Source organism: Engystomops pustulosus, chromosome 6 (genome assembly GCF_040894005.1).
Source record: "Engystomops pustulosus chromosome 6, aEngPut4.maternal, whole genome shotgun sequence".
NCBI lineage: Eukaryota > Metazoa > Chordata > Amphibia > Anura > Leptodactylidae > Engystomops > Engystomops pustulosus.
The window spans coordinates 179193927-179208913 of record NC_092416.1 but is presented as its reverse complement, the minus strand read 5'-3'; the positions used below and the strand labels follow the sequence as shown (position 1 = coordinate 179208913).

The 14987-nt window shown below is 41.3% G+C and overlaps 7 non-coding genes across 7 annotated transcripts; 4 read left to right on the top strand and 3 right to left on the bottom strand.

Moving 5' to 3' along the window:
- The first annotated feature begins 750 nt into the window (after nt 1-750).
- Nucleotides 751-857, top strand: LOC140066427 (U6 spliceosomal RNA). The gene has a single exon (XR_011848270.1). It is a non-coding gene; the product is annotated as a U6 spliceosomal RNA (small nuclear RNA).
- A 2883-nt stretch (nt 858-3740) lies between these two features.
- LOC140066499 (U6 spliceosomal RNA) lies at nt 3741-3847 on the bottom strand. The gene has a single exon (XR_011848340.1). It is a non-coding gene; the product is annotated as a U6 spliceosomal RNA (small nuclear RNA).
- Nucleotides 3848-4749: 902 nt separating this feature from the next.
- On the top strand, nt 4750-4856 carry LOC140066425 (U6 spliceosomal RNA). The gene has a single exon (XR_011848269.1). It is a non-coding gene; the product is annotated as a U6 spliceosomal RNA (small nuclear RNA).
- A 2884-nt stretch (nt 4857-7740) lies between these two features.
- On the bottom strand, nt 7741-7847 carry LOC140066498 (U6 spliceosomal RNA). Its single transcript, XR_011848339.1, has one exon. It is a non-coding gene; the product is annotated as a U6 spliceosomal RNA (small nuclear RNA).
- Nucleotides 7848-8748: 901 nt separating this feature from the next.
- On the top strand, nt 8749-8855 carry LOC140066423 (U6 spliceosomal RNA). The gene has a single exon (XR_011848267.1). It is a non-coding gene; the product is annotated as a U6 spliceosomal RNA (small nuclear RNA).
- A 2883-nt stretch (nt 8856-11738) lies between these two features.
- Nucleotides 11739-11845, bottom strand: LOC140066497 (U6 spliceosomal RNA). The gene has a single exon (XR_011848338.1). It is a non-coding gene; the product is annotated as a U6 spliceosomal RNA (small nuclear RNA).
- A 902-nt stretch (nt 11846-12747) lies between these two features.
- On the top strand, nt 12748-12854 carry LOC140066422 (U6 spliceosomal RNA). The gene has a single exon (XR_011848266.1). It is a non-coding gene; the product is annotated as a U6 spliceosomal RNA (small nuclear RNA).
- Nucleotides 12855-14987: the final 2133 nt, after the last annotated feature.

Sequence of the window (14987 nt, the reverse complement as noted above, 5' to 3'; positions counted from 1 at the left end):
TCGGGCAACTTATAGGTAACGGGGATATGGGATATTCAACGCTGTGACACCAGAAGATGCAAATTTGCCAGTCCCTGAGGATCCTGGGAGAAGAGGCGGGTCAATCGAGGAAAAGTGGGAAGGACCTGATACCTGAAGGACCTGAAGGACCCCAGGACAGACACCTATGACTTATTCATACCCCAAACCCGAAAATGAAAGCCTCAGAAAAACCCTATGAGCTAATAGTAATAATAATACAAACCCCAGTACAGACCCCAAATCACATCTGAACAAATACATATCCTAGACCAGACCCTCTAAATAAACAGCAGAATATAGACCCCAAACTACAGATAACAAGACCCGTCAGAGTCTCAGAGTCCGAAATAACTGCAGCCCCCGGATGAGATAACACAGTATTCAGACCGGACCCTGGAAACCACAGACCCAACAAAGGGAAACAAGGGAATGTTTGGGGTTTCCCTTTGTTTTTACCTTTTTCCCGCCCTTTTTACAAGACAAAGACCGGTGCTCCCAGCATCCTCTGGGGCTATTTATCTATTTTGCATATTCTGTTTAATACGTTTGTGTCGTTTTATTTGCACTTTTATATTTTTTTAAGAAGGAAAACTCTAGACAGTTGTGGAGAATGAGAGTTATGATCCAATGAAGATGATGGGTGTAATGTATATAGAGCGACCTCTCCATAATGTATAACTCCCCCCCCCTCCGGGGACTATATATACTGATGGGGGAGGCCAGGGGTCTGTGCTCGCTTCGGCAGCACATATACTAAAATTGGAACGATACAGAGAAGATTAGCATGGCCCCTGCGCAAGGATGACACGCAAATTCGTGAAGCGTTCCATATTTTACAGCATTGATGAGGAAAAAGCTTTAATCCAAAGTCTATACGGACTGACTGAAGAGGTACAAATGCTTAGGGTCTGTTCACATTGAGGATTGTGCTACAGATTTCCCGTCACCCTCTTTGAAGTCTATAGGAGGCCATTGTGTCTGCCAGTTTCCACATGAAGTTACTCGCCCTATATCCCGAGCAGAATCAGCGAGGATTCCTCTCACAATATGGGGAATGCCAGACACATTGATAATTAATGCCAAGTGAATGCAGCCTTAACCCCTTCATGACCGCCGTGATGACTTTTACAAAGATGTATCAGAAGAAGATTGCAGGACATCGGGTTCTGCTGGTACCGGGCCGTGTTCTCACAGCCAAACCCTGCCACTAACACCTGGGATCAGGATCATATCCCGGGTGTTTAACCCCATCACCCCCCTCCCTGCAGCAACGATCATGGCGTGCCAATGGTGTCGCGCAGCAGTCGCGCAGAAGGACCCTAGGATTTCCTATAGGATAGCTGTCTTGATGGGTGTCTGTTAAAGATAATATTAAGCAGCATAGTACATTATATAAGAGTTCAGTCAGTGCCCTCTCACAAAGCAAATAAAAAACCCACAAAAAACGCCCACCCCCCCAAAAAAAACAAAAAGTAAAACCACACACATTTTGTACCTCCAAATTTGTACCAACCCAGACTACAAACCTACAATAGTTTTGATCCCGTATGCCAAAAAACGGGAAAAAAAAAGATGCCCAAATTTACATTTTTAACCCTTTACCGACATGTGACGTAATAGTATGTCACATGCCGTAATAGTATGTCACATGCCGGCCTCACAGGCTGAGCCCTCTCCATAGCCAGTAAGTCTTTGTTGCATATTGCAGCAAAGACGTATCGGTAACACCCACGGTCGGTGCTGGCAAAGCTTCGGGCGGCTTAAAAAAAATGGCAGCAAATGGGAGCCGCCATCTTGCCGAGGATTGTTTCTCCCCATGACGTCATCGAGGAGCGGCGATCTGTCGCCATGCTGAGTCTGTCTTGTTTTAACCCTTTCATTACAATGTGCCCTCAGCACATAGTAATGAATGAGGAGGAAAATCCCGATATACTGCCATACTGTACTATGGCAGAACATGATGGGATAGATCAGACAACCTCTTGTTAAAGTACCCTAGGGAGTCTGAAAAAAAAAGTAAAAAAAAAAAAATGATAATAAAAAAACCTAAAAGTTCTAATCACCCCCCTTTCCCTAGAGCTGATATAAATAATCAGTAAAAATCATAAATACATTAGGTATTGCTGTGTCAGAAAATGCCCGATCTATCAAAATAAAATAACGGGTTCTCACTGCGTTTAACCCCATAACAAAAAATTGCGGCCAAAGTCGAAAATGGCACTTTTTTGCCATTTCAAAAAATATTAAAAATTCTTTAAAAAGTGATCAAAAGGCCGTCATGGTAGCATTGAAAATGTCATCAAAAGTCGCAAAAAAAATGACACCACCCACAGGTCCATACACAGAAATATGAAAAAGTTATTAGCGCCAGATGCAAAAATCCTTTTTTTTTGTACAGGAGGTTTTAATTTTTGTAAATGTATGAAAACATTATAAAACCTATACAAATTTGTAATCCCTGTTATCGTACTGACCCAAAGAATAAAGTAGACATGTTATTTGGGGCGCACAGTGAAATCCGTAAAATCCAAGCCCACAAGAAAATGGTGTAAATGTGGGTTTTTATTTACCAATTTCACTGCATTTGGAATTTTTTTCCCGCTTCCCAGTACATGGCATGGAATATTGAATACCATTACTATGAAGTGTAATTTGTTATGCAGAAAACAAGCCGTCACGCAGGTCTTTACATGGAAAAATAAAAAAAGTTATAGATTTTTGAAGGTGAGGAGTGAAAAATAGAAATGAAAAAACAAAAAAGGGCTAGGTCGTTAAGGGGTTAATTATCCATCACCACACAAAAAATTATCTTAATCAGGATCAAAAAACTTTATGATCCCCAAGTGTGTACAAATAAAATGTGCGGGTCTTTTAGCAAAAAATAAGACCTCAAACTAAGGCTATATTCACACGAATGTATGGGGGGCGTATATACGGCCGACGTATATATGGGCGATATACGTCCCCCATACATCACAATGGGCTCACGGCACCCAACAGGCGGGCAGCGGCCATCTGAATGTAGCCTAAGAAAAAAATCCCTTTTGATTTGGTGTGGCTGTAAAGTGTATTGACCTAGAGAACTTTTTAAAATGTTATTTTGATTTGATGATAAAGGCGGAATATTTTTATTAAAAACCACGTCAGATTTGCGCTCTTTCTTTAAATCCGCTGTTTTGGCGGGAAAACTGGCATTAACGTGGAAAATGAGTGCAGAGAAAGGGTTAAAATATCAGCAATGAATTTCCCATCAACAAATCTGTGGCGCAAACCTCACACAAACGCACCCCAAGACCTCACATTTAGGCGGATGAGTTTGAAATACAATTTTGGGGAAAAGCCAGGGGCAGATGTGGCGCGCAGTTTGTGTACATGATACAGGGTCGCTCACATGACATGTAAAAACTTACTTTCTGAGGTAAAATCATGAGGTAAATAATGTATTATTGTACAAAATGGTGTCTATCGCAAAACCGTAACGATTTATTACCTTAATAATGAAAAAACTGTATGAAGCACGGTACCGACATGAGAAATTGGTGCAAAATATGTTGCAGTCTCGCTCACATGACATGTAAAAACCTACTTTCTGAGGTAAAATCTTGAGGTAAATAATGTATTATTGTACAAAATGGTGTCTATAGCAAAAACTTAGCGATTTATTACCTTAATAATGAAAAAAACTGAACGAAGGACGGCGCAGACATGAGAAATTGGTGCAAAATATGGAACGCTTCACGAATTTGCGTGTCATCCTTGCGCAGGGGCCATGCTAATCTTCTCTGTATCGTTCCAATTTTAGTATATGTGCTGCCGAAGCGAGCACAGACCCCTGGCCTCCCCCATCAGTATATATAGTCCCCGCGGAGGGGGGGAGTTATACATTATGGAGAGATCTTCTTCAGGATTTACACCAGGAACCTATAATATATGACAACCCTCATTCTATAACGTTTCTATAGTTTCTTCATTTATTATCGGGCAACTTATAGGTAACGGGGATATGGGATATTCAACGCTGTGACACCAGAAGATGCAAATTTGCCAGTCCCAGAGGATCCTGGGAGAAGAGGCGGGTCAATCGAGGAAAAGTGGGAAGGACCTGATACCTGAAGGACCTGAAGGACCCCAGGACAGACACCTATGACTTATTCATACCCCAAACCCGAAAATGAAAGCCTCAGAAAAACCCTATGAGCTAATAGTAATAATAATACAAACCCCAGTACAGACCCCAAATCACATCTGAACAAATACATATCCTAGACCAGACCCTCTAAATAAACAGCAGAATATAGACCCCAAACTACAGATAACAAGACCCGTCAGAGTCTCAGAGTCCGAAATAACTGCAGCCCCCGGATGAGATAACACAGTATTCAGACCGGACCCTGGAAACCACAGACCCAACAAAGGGAAACAAGGGAATGTTTGGGGTTTCCCTTTGTTTTTACCTTTTTCCCGCCCTTTTTACAAGACAAAGACCGGTGCTCCCAGCATCCTCTGGGGCTATTTATCTATTTTGCATATTCTGTTTAATACGTTTGTGTCGTTTTATTTGCACTTTTATATTTTTTTAAGAAGGAAAACTCTAGACAGTTGTGGAGAATGAGAGTTATGATCCAATGAAGATGATGGGTGTAATGTATATAGAGCGACCTCTCCATAATGTATAACTCCCCCCCCCCTCCGGGGACTATATATACTGATGGGGGAGGCCAGGGGTCTGTGCTCGCTTCGGCAGCACATATACTAAAATTGGAACGATACAGAGAAGATTAGCATGGCCCCTGCGCAAGGATGACACGCAAATTCGTGAAGCGTTCCATATTTTACAGCATTGATGAGGAAAAAGCTTTAATCCAAAGTCTATACGGACTGACTGGAGAGGTACAAATGCTTAGGGTCTGTTCACATTGAGGATTGTGCTACAGATTTCCCGTCACCCTCTTTGAAGTCTATAGGAGGCCATTGTGTCTGCCAGTTTCCACATGAAGTTACTCGCCCTATATCCCGAGCAGAATCAGCGAGGATTCCTCTCACAATATGGGGAATGCCAGACACATTGATAATTAATGCCAAGTGAATGCAGCCTTAACCCCTTCATGACCGCCGTGATGACTTTTACAAAGATGTATCAGAAGAAGATTGCAGGACATCGGGTTCTGCTGGTACCGGGCCGTGTTCTCACAGCCAAACCCTGCCACTAACACCTGGGATCAGGATCATATCCCGGGTGTTTAACCCCATCACCCCCCTCCCTGCAGCAACGATCATGGCGTGCCAATGGTGTCGCGCAGCAGTCGCGCAGAAGGACCCTAGGATTTCCTATAGGATAGCTGTCTTGATGGGTGTCTGTTAAAGATAATATTAAGCAGCATAGTACATTATATAAGAGTTCAGTCAGTGCCCTCTCACAAAGCAAATAAAAAACCCACAAAAAACGCCCACCCCCCCAAAAAAAACAAAAAGTAAAACCACACACATTTTGTACCTCCAAATTTGTACCAACCCAGACTACAAACCTACAATAGTTTTGATCCCGTATGCCAAAAAACGGGAAAAAAAAAGATGCCCAAATTTACATTTTTAACCCTTTACCGACATGTGACGTAATAGTATGTCACATGCCGTAATAGTATGTCACATGCCGGCCTCACAGGCTGAGCCCTCTCCATAGCCAGTAAGTCTTTGTTGCATATTGCAGCAAAGACGTATCGGTAACACCCACGGTCGGTGCTGGCAAAGCTTCGGGCGGCTTAAAAAAAATGGCAGCAAATGGGAGCCGCCATCTTGCCGAGGATTGTTTCTCCCCATGACGTCATCGAGGAGCGGCGATCTGTCGCCATGCTGAGTCTGTCTTGTTTTAACCCTTTCATTACAATGTGCCCTCAGCACATAGTAATGAATGAGGAGGAAAATCCCGATATACTGCCATACTGTACTATGGCAGAACATGATGGGATAGATCAGACAACCTCTTGTTAAAGTACCCTAGGGAGTCTGAAAAAAAAAGTAAAAAAAAAAAAATGATAATAAAAAAACCTAAAAGTTCTAATCACCCCCCTTTCCCTAGAGCTGATATAAATAATCAGTAAAAATCATAAATACATTAGGTATTGCTGTGTCAGAAAATGCCCGATCTATCAAAATAAAATAACGGGTTCTCACTGCGTTTAACCCCATAACAAAAAATTGCGGCCAAAGTCGAAAATGGCACTTTTTTGCCATTTCAAAAAATATTAAAAATTCTTTAAAAAGTGATCAAAAGGCCGTCATGGTAGCATTGAAAATGTCATCAAAAGTCGCAAAAAAAAATGACACCACCCACAGGTCCATACACAGAAATATGAAAAAGTTATTAGCGCCAGATGCAAAAATACTTTTTTTTTGTACAGGAGGTTTTAATTTTTGTAAATGTATGAAAACATTATAAAACCTATACAAATTTGTAATCCCTGTTATCGTACTGACCCAAAGAATAAAGTAGACATGTTATTTGGGGCGCACAGTGAAATCCGTAAAATCCAAGCCCACAAGAAAATGGTGTAAATGTGGGTTTTTATTTACCAATTTCACTGCATTTGGAATTTTTTTCCCGCTTCCCAGTACATGGCATGGAATATTCAATACCATTACTATGAAGTGTAATTTGTTATGCAGAAAACAAGCCGTCACGCAGGTCTTTACATGGAAAAATAAAAAAAGTTATAGATTTTTGAAGGTGAGGAGTGAAAAATAGAAATGAAAAAACAAAAAAGGGCTAGGTCGTTAAGGGGTTAATTATCCATCACCACACAAAAAATTATCTTAATCAGGATCAAAAAACTTTATGATCCCCAAGTGTGTACAAATAAAATGTGCGGGTCTTTTAGCAAAAAATAAGACCTCAAACTAAGGCTATATTCACACGAATGTATGGGGGGCGTATATACGGCCGACGTATATATGGGCGATATACGTCCCCCATACATCACAATGGGCTCACGGCACCCAACAGGCGGGCAGCGGCCATCTGAATGTAGCCTAAGAAAAAAATCCCTTTTGATTTGGTGTGGCTGTAAAGTGTATTGACCTAGAGAACTTTTTAAAATGTTATTTTGATTTGATGATAAAGGCGGAATATTTTTATTAAAAACCACATCAGATTTGCGCTCTTTCTTTAAATCCGCTGTTTTGGCGGGAAAACTGGCATTAACGTGGAAAATGAGTGCAGAGAAAGGGTTAAAATATCAGCAATGAATTTCCCATCAACAAATCTGTGGCGCAAACCTCACACAAACGCACCCCAAGACCTCACATTTAGGCGGATGAGTTTGAAATACAATTTTGGGGAAAAGCCAGGGGCAGATGTGGCGCGCAGTTTGTGTACATGATACAGGGTCGCTCACATGACATGTAAAAACTTACTTTCTGAGGTAAAATCATGAGGTAAATAATGTATTATTGTACAAAATGGTGTCTATCGCAAAACCGTAACGATTTATTACCTTAATAATGAAAAAACTGTATGAAGCACGGTGCCGACATGAGAAATTGGTGCAAAATATGTTGCAGTCTCGCTCACATGACATGTAAAAACCTACTTTCTGAGGTAAAATCTTGAGGTAAATAATGTATTATTGTACAAAATGGTGTCTATAGCAAAAACTTAGCGATTTATTACCTTAATAATGAAAAAAACTGAACGAAGGACGGCGCAGACATGAGAAATTGGTGCAAAATATGGAACGCTTCACGAATTTGCGTGTCATCCTTGCGCAGGGGCCATGCTAATCTTCTCTGTATCGTTCCAATTTTAGTATATGTGCTGCCGAAGCGAGCACAGACCCCTGGCCTCCCCCATCAGTATATATAGTCCCCGCGGAGGGGGGGAGTTATACATTATGGAGAGATCTTCTTCAGGATTTACACCAGGAACCTATAATATATGACAACCCTCATTCTATAACGTTTCTATAGTTTCTTCATTTATTATCGGGCAACTTATAGGTAACGGGGATATGGGATATTCAACGCTGTGACACCAGAAGATGCAAATTTGCCAGTCCCAGAGGATCCTGGGAGAAGAGGCGGGTCAATCGAGGAAAAGTGGGAAGGACCTGATACCTGAAGGACCTGAAGGACCCCAGGACAGACACCTATGACTTATTCATACCCCAAACCCGAAAATGAAAGCCTCAGAAAAACCCTATGAGCTAATAGTAATAATAATACAAACCCCAGTACAGACCCCAAATCACATCTGAACAAATACATATCCTAGACCAGACCCTCTAAATAAACAGCAGAATATAGACCCCAAACTACAGATAACAAGACCCGTCAGAGTCTCAGAGTCCGAAATAACTGCAGCCCCCGGATGAGATAACACAGTATTCAGACCGGACCCTGGAAACCACAGACCCAACAAAGGGAAACAAGGGAATGTTTGGGGTTTCCCTTTGTTTTTACCTTTTTCCCGCCCTTTTTACAAGACAAAGACCGGTGCTCCCAGCATCCTCTGGGGCTATTTATCTATTTTGCATATTCTGTTTAATACGTTTGTGTCGTTTTATTTGCACTTTTATATTTTTTTAAGAAGGAAAACTCTAGACAGTTGTGGAGAATGAGAGTTATGATCCAATGAAGATGATGGGTGTAATGTATATAGAGCGACCTCTCCATAATGTATAACTCCCCCCCCCTCCGGGGACTATATATACTGATGGGGGAGGCCAGGGGTCTGTGCTCGCTTCGGCAGCACATATACTAAAATTGGAACGATACAGAGAAGATTAGCATGGCCCCTGCGCAAGGATGACACGCAAATTCGTGAAGCGTTCCATATTTTACAGCATTGATGAGGAAAAAGCTTTAATCCAAAGTCTATACGGACTGACTGGAGAGGTACAAATGCTTAGGGTCTGTTCACATTGAGGATTGTGCTACAGATTTCCCGTCACCCTCTTTGAAGTCTATAGGAGGCCATTGTGTCTGCCAGTTTCCACATGAAGTTACTCGCCCTATATCCCGAGCAGAATCAGCGAGGATTCCTCTCACAATATGGGGAATGCCAGACACATTGATAATTAATGCCAAGTGAATGCAGCCTTAACCCCTTCATGACCGCCGTGATGACTTTTACAAAGATGTATCAGAAGAAGATTGCAGGACATCGGGTTCTGCTGGTACCGGGCCGTGTTCTCACAGCCAAACCCTGCCACTAACACCTGGGATCAGGATCATATCCCGGGTGTTTCACCCCATCACCCCCCTCTCTGCAGCAACGATCATGGCGTGCCAATGGTGTCGCGCAGCAGTCGCGCAGAAGGACCCTAGGATTTCCTATAGGATAGCTGTCTTGATGGGTGTCTGTTAAAGATAATATTAAGCAGCATAGTACATTATATAAGAGTTCAGTCAGTGCCCTCTCACAAAGCAAATAAAAAACCCACAAAAAACGCCCACCCCCCCAAAAAAAACAAAAAGTAAAACCACACACATTTTGTACCTCCAAATTTGTACCAACCCAGACTACAAACCTACAATAGTTTTGATCCCGTATGCCAAAAAACGGGAAAAAAAAAGATGCCCAAATTTACATTTTTAACCCTTTACCGACATGTGACGTAATAGTATGTCACATGCCGTAATAGTATGTCACATGCCGGCCTCACAGGCTGAGCCCTCTCCATAGCCAGTAAGTCTTTGTTGCATATTGCAGCAAAGACTTATCGGTAACACCCACGGTCGGTGCTGGCAAAGCTTCGGGCGGCTTAAAAAAAATGGCAGCAAATGGGAGCCGCCATCTTGCCGAGGATTGTTTCTCCCCATGACGTCATCGAGGAGCGGCGATCTGTCGCCATGCTGAGTCTGTCTTGTTTTAACCCTTTCATTACAATGTGCCCTCAGCACATAGTAATGAATGAGGAGGAAAATCCCGATATACTGCCATACTGTACTATGGCAGAACATGATGGGATAGATCAGACAACCTCTTGTTAAAGTACCCTAGGGAGTCTGAAAAAAAAAGTAAAAAAAAAAAAATGATAATAAAAAAACCTAAAAGTTCTAATCACCCCCCTTTCCCTAGAGCTGATATAAATAATCAGTAAAAATCATAAATACATTAGGTATTGCTGTGTCAGAAAATGCCCGATCTATCAAAATAAAATAACGGGTTCTCACTGCGTTTAACCCCATAACAAAAAATTGCGGCCAAAGTCGAAAATGGCACTTTTTTGCCATTTCAAAAAATATTAAAAATTCTTTAAAAAGTGATCAAAAGGCCGTCATGGTAGCATTGAAAATGTCATCAAAAGTCGCAAAAAAAATGACACCACCCACAGGTCCATACACAGAAATATGAAAAAGTTATTAGCGCCAGATGCAAAAATCCTTTTTTTTTGTACAGGAGGTTTTAATTTTTGTAAATGTATGAAAACATTATAAAACCTATACAAATTTGTAATCCCTGTTATCGTACTGACCCAAAGAATAAAGTAGACATGTTATTTGGGGCGCACAGTGAAATCCGTAAAATCCAAGCCCACAAGAAAATGGTGTAAATGTGGGTTTTTATTTACCAATTTCACTGCATTTGGAATTTTTTTCCCGCTTCCCAGTACATGGCATGGAATATTCAATACCATTACTATGAAGTGTAATTTGTTATGCAGAAAACAAGCCGTCACGCAGGTCTTTACATGGAAAAATAAAAAAAGTTATAGATTTTTGAAGGTGAGGAGTGAAAAATAGAAATGAAAAAACAAAAAAGGGCTAGGTCGTTAAGGGGTTAATTATCCATCACCACACAAAAAATTATCTTAATCAGGATCAAAAAACTTTATGATCCCCAAGTGTGTACAAATAAAATGTGCGGGTCTTTTAGCAAAAAATAAGACCTCAAACTAAGGCTATATTCACACGAATGTATGGGGGGCGTATATACGGCCGACGTATATATGGGCGATATACGTCCCCCATACATCACAATGGGCTCACGGCACCCAACAGGCGGGCAGCGGCCATCTGAATGTAGCCTAAGAAAAAAATCCCTTTTGATTTGGTGTGGCTGTAAAGTGTATTGACCTAGAGAACTTTTTAAAATGTTATTTTGATTTGATGATAAAGGCGGAATATTTTTATTAAAAACCACGTCAGATTTGCGCTCTTTCTTTAAATCCGCTGTTTTGGCGGGAAAACTGGCATTAACGTGGAAAATGAGTGCAGAGAAAGGGTTAAAATATCAGCAATGAATTTCCCATCAACAAATCTGTGGCGCAAACCTCACACAAACGCACCCCAAGACCTCACATTTAGGCGGATGAGTTTGAAATACAATTTTGGGGAAAAGCCAGGGGCAGATGTGGCGCGCAGTTTGTGTACATGATACAGGGTCGCTCACATGACATGTAAAAACTTACTTTCTGAGGTAAAATCATGAGGTAAATAATGTATTATTGTACAAAATGGTGTCTATCGCAAAACCGTAACGATTTATTACCTTAATAATGAAAAAACTGTATGAAGCACGGTACCGACATGAGAAATTGGTGCAAAATATGTTGCAGTCTCGCTCACATGACATGTAAAAACCTACTTTCTGAGGTAAAATCTTGAGGTAAATAATGTATTATTGTACAAAATGGTGTCTATAGCAAAAACTTAGCGATTTATTACCTTAATAATGAAAAAAACTGAACGAAGGACGGCGCAGACATGAGAAATTGGTGCAAAATATGGAACGCTTCACGAATTTGCGTGTCATCCTTGCGCAGGGGCCATGCTAATCTTCTCTGTATCGTTCCAATTTTAGTATATGTGCTGCCGAAGCGAGCACAGACCCCTGGCCTCCCCCATCAGTATATATAGTCCCCGCGGAGGGGGGGAGTTATACATTATGGAGAGATCTTCTTCAGGATTTACACCAGGAACCTATAATATATGACAACCCTCATTCTATAACGTTTCTATAGTTTCTTCATTTATTATCGGGCAACTTATAGGTAACGGGGATATGGGATATTCAACGCTGTGACACCAGAAGATGCAAATTTGCCAGTCCCAGAGGATCCTGGGAGAAGAGGCGGGTCAATCGAGGAAAAGTGGGAAGGACCTGATACCTGAAGGACCTGAAGGACCCCAGGACAGACACCTATGACTTATTCATACCCCAAACCCGAAAATGAAAGCCTCAGAAAAACCCTATGAGCTAATAGTAATAATAATACAAACCCCAGTACAGACCCCAAATCACATCTGAACAAATACATATCCTAGACCAGACCCTCTAAATAAACAGCAGAATATAGACCCCAAACTACAGATAACAAGACCCGTCAGAGTCTCAGAGTCCGAAATAACTGCAGCCCCCGGATGAGATAACACAGTATTCAGACCGGACCCTGGAAACCACAGACCCAACAAAGGGAAACAAGGGAATGTTTGGGGTTTCCCTTTGTTTTTACCTTTTTCCCGCCCTTTTTACAAGACAAAGACCGGTGCTCCCAGCATCCTCTGGGGCTATTTATCTATTTTGCATATTCTGTTTAATACGTTTGTGTCGTTTTATTTGCACTTTTATATTTTTTTAAGAAGGAAAACTCTAGACAGTTGTGGAGAATGAGAGTTATGATCCAATGAAGATGATGGGTGTAATGTATATAGAGCGACCTCTCCATAATGTATAACTCCCCCCCCCCTCCGGGGACTATATATACTGATGGGGGAGGCCAGGGGTCTGTGCTCGCTTCGGCAGCACATATACTAAAATTGGAACGATACAGAGAAGATTAGCATGGCCCCTGCGCAAGGATGACACGCAAATTCGTGAAGCGTTCCATATTTTACAGCATTGATGAGGAAAAAGCTTTAATCCAAAGTCTATACGGACTGACTGGAGAGGTACAAATGCTTAGGGTCTGTTCACATTGAGGATTGTGCTACAGATTTCCCGTCACCCTCTTTGAAGTCTATAGGAGGCCATTGTGTCTGCCAGTTTCCACATGAAGTTACTCGCCCTATATCCCGAGCAGAATCAGCGAGGATTCCTCTCACAATATGGGGAATGCCAGACACATTGATAATTAATGCCAAGTGAATGCAGCCTTAACCCCTTCATGACCGCCGTGATGACTTTTACAAAGATGTATCAGAAGAAGATTGCAGGACATCGGGTTCTGCTGGTACCGGGCCGTGTTCTCACAGCCAAACCCTGCCACTAACACCTGGGATCAGGATCATATCCCGGGTGTTTAACCCCATCACCCCCCTCCCTGCAGCAACGATCATGGCGTGCCAATGGTGTCGCGCAGCAGTCGCGCAGAAGGACCCTAGGATTTCCTATAGGATAGCTGTCTTGATGGGTGTCTGTTAAAGATAATATTAAGCAGCATAGTACATTATATAAGAGTTCAGTCAGTGCCCTCTCACAAAGCAAATAAAAAACCCACAAAAAACGCCCACCCCCCCAAAAAAAACAAAAAGTAAAACCACACACATTTTGTACCTCCAAATTTGTACCAACCCAGACTACAAACCTACAATAGTTTTGATCCCGTATGCCAAAAAACGGGAAAAAAAAAGATGCCCAAATTTACATTTTTAACCCTTTACCGACATGTGACGTAATAGTATGTCACATGCCGTAATAGTATGTCACATGCCGGCCTCACAGGCTGAGCCCTCTCCATAGCCAGTAAGTCTTTGTTGCATATTGCAGCAAAGACTTATCGGTAACACCCACGGTCGGTGCTGGCAAAGCTTCGGGCGGCTTAAAAAAAAATGGCAGCAAATGGGAGCCGCCATCTTGCCGAGGATTGTTTCTCCCCATGACGTCATCGAGGAGCGGCGATCTGTCGCCATGCTGAGTCTGTCTTGTTTTAACCCTTTCATTACAATGTGCCCTCAGCACATAGTAATGAATGAGGAGGAAAATCCCGATATACTGCCATACTGTACTATGGCAGAACATGATGGGATAGATCAGACTACCTCTTGTTAAAGTACCCTAGGGAGTCTGAAAAAAAAAGTAAAAAAAAAAAAATGATAATAAAAAAACCTAAAAGCTCTAATCACCCCCCTTTCCCTAGAGCTGATATAAATAATCAGTAAAAATCATAAATACATTAGGTATTGCTGTGTCAGAAAATGCCCGATCTATCAAAATAAAATAACGGGTTCTCACTGCGTTTAACCCCATAACAAAAAATTGCGGCCAAAGTCGAAAATGGCACTTTTTTGCCATTTCAAAAAATATTAAAAATTCTTTAAAAAGTGATCAAAAGGCCGTCATGGTAGCATTGAAAATGTCATCAAAAGTCGCAAAAAAAATGACACCACCCACAGGTCCATACACAGAAATATGAAAAAGTTATTAGCGCCAGATGCAAAAATCCTTTTTTTTTGTACAGGAGGTTTTAATTTTTGTAAATGTATGAAAACATTATAAAACCTATACAAATTTGTAATCCCTGTTATCGTACTGACCCAAAGAATAAAGTAGACATGTTATTTGGGGCGCACAGTGAAATCCGTAAAATCCAAGCCCACAAGAAAATGGTGTAAATGTGGGTTTTTATTTACCAATTTCACTGCATTTGGAATTTTTTTCCCGCTTCCCAGTACATGGCATGGAATATTCAATACCATTACTATGAAGTGTAATTTGTTATGCAGAAAACAAGCCGTCACGCAGGTCTTTACATGGAAAAATAAAAAAAGTTATAGATTTTTGAAGGTGAGGAGTGAAAAATAGAAATGAAAAAACAAAAAAGGGCTAGGTCGTTAAGGGGTTAATTATCCATCACCACACAAAAAATTATCTTAATCAGGATCAAAAAACTTTATGATCCCCAAGTGTGTACAAATAAAATGTGCGGGTCTTTTAGCAAAAAATAAGACCTCAAACTAAGGCTATATTCACACGAATGTATGGGGGGCGTATATACGGCCGACGTATATATGGGCGATATACGTCCCCC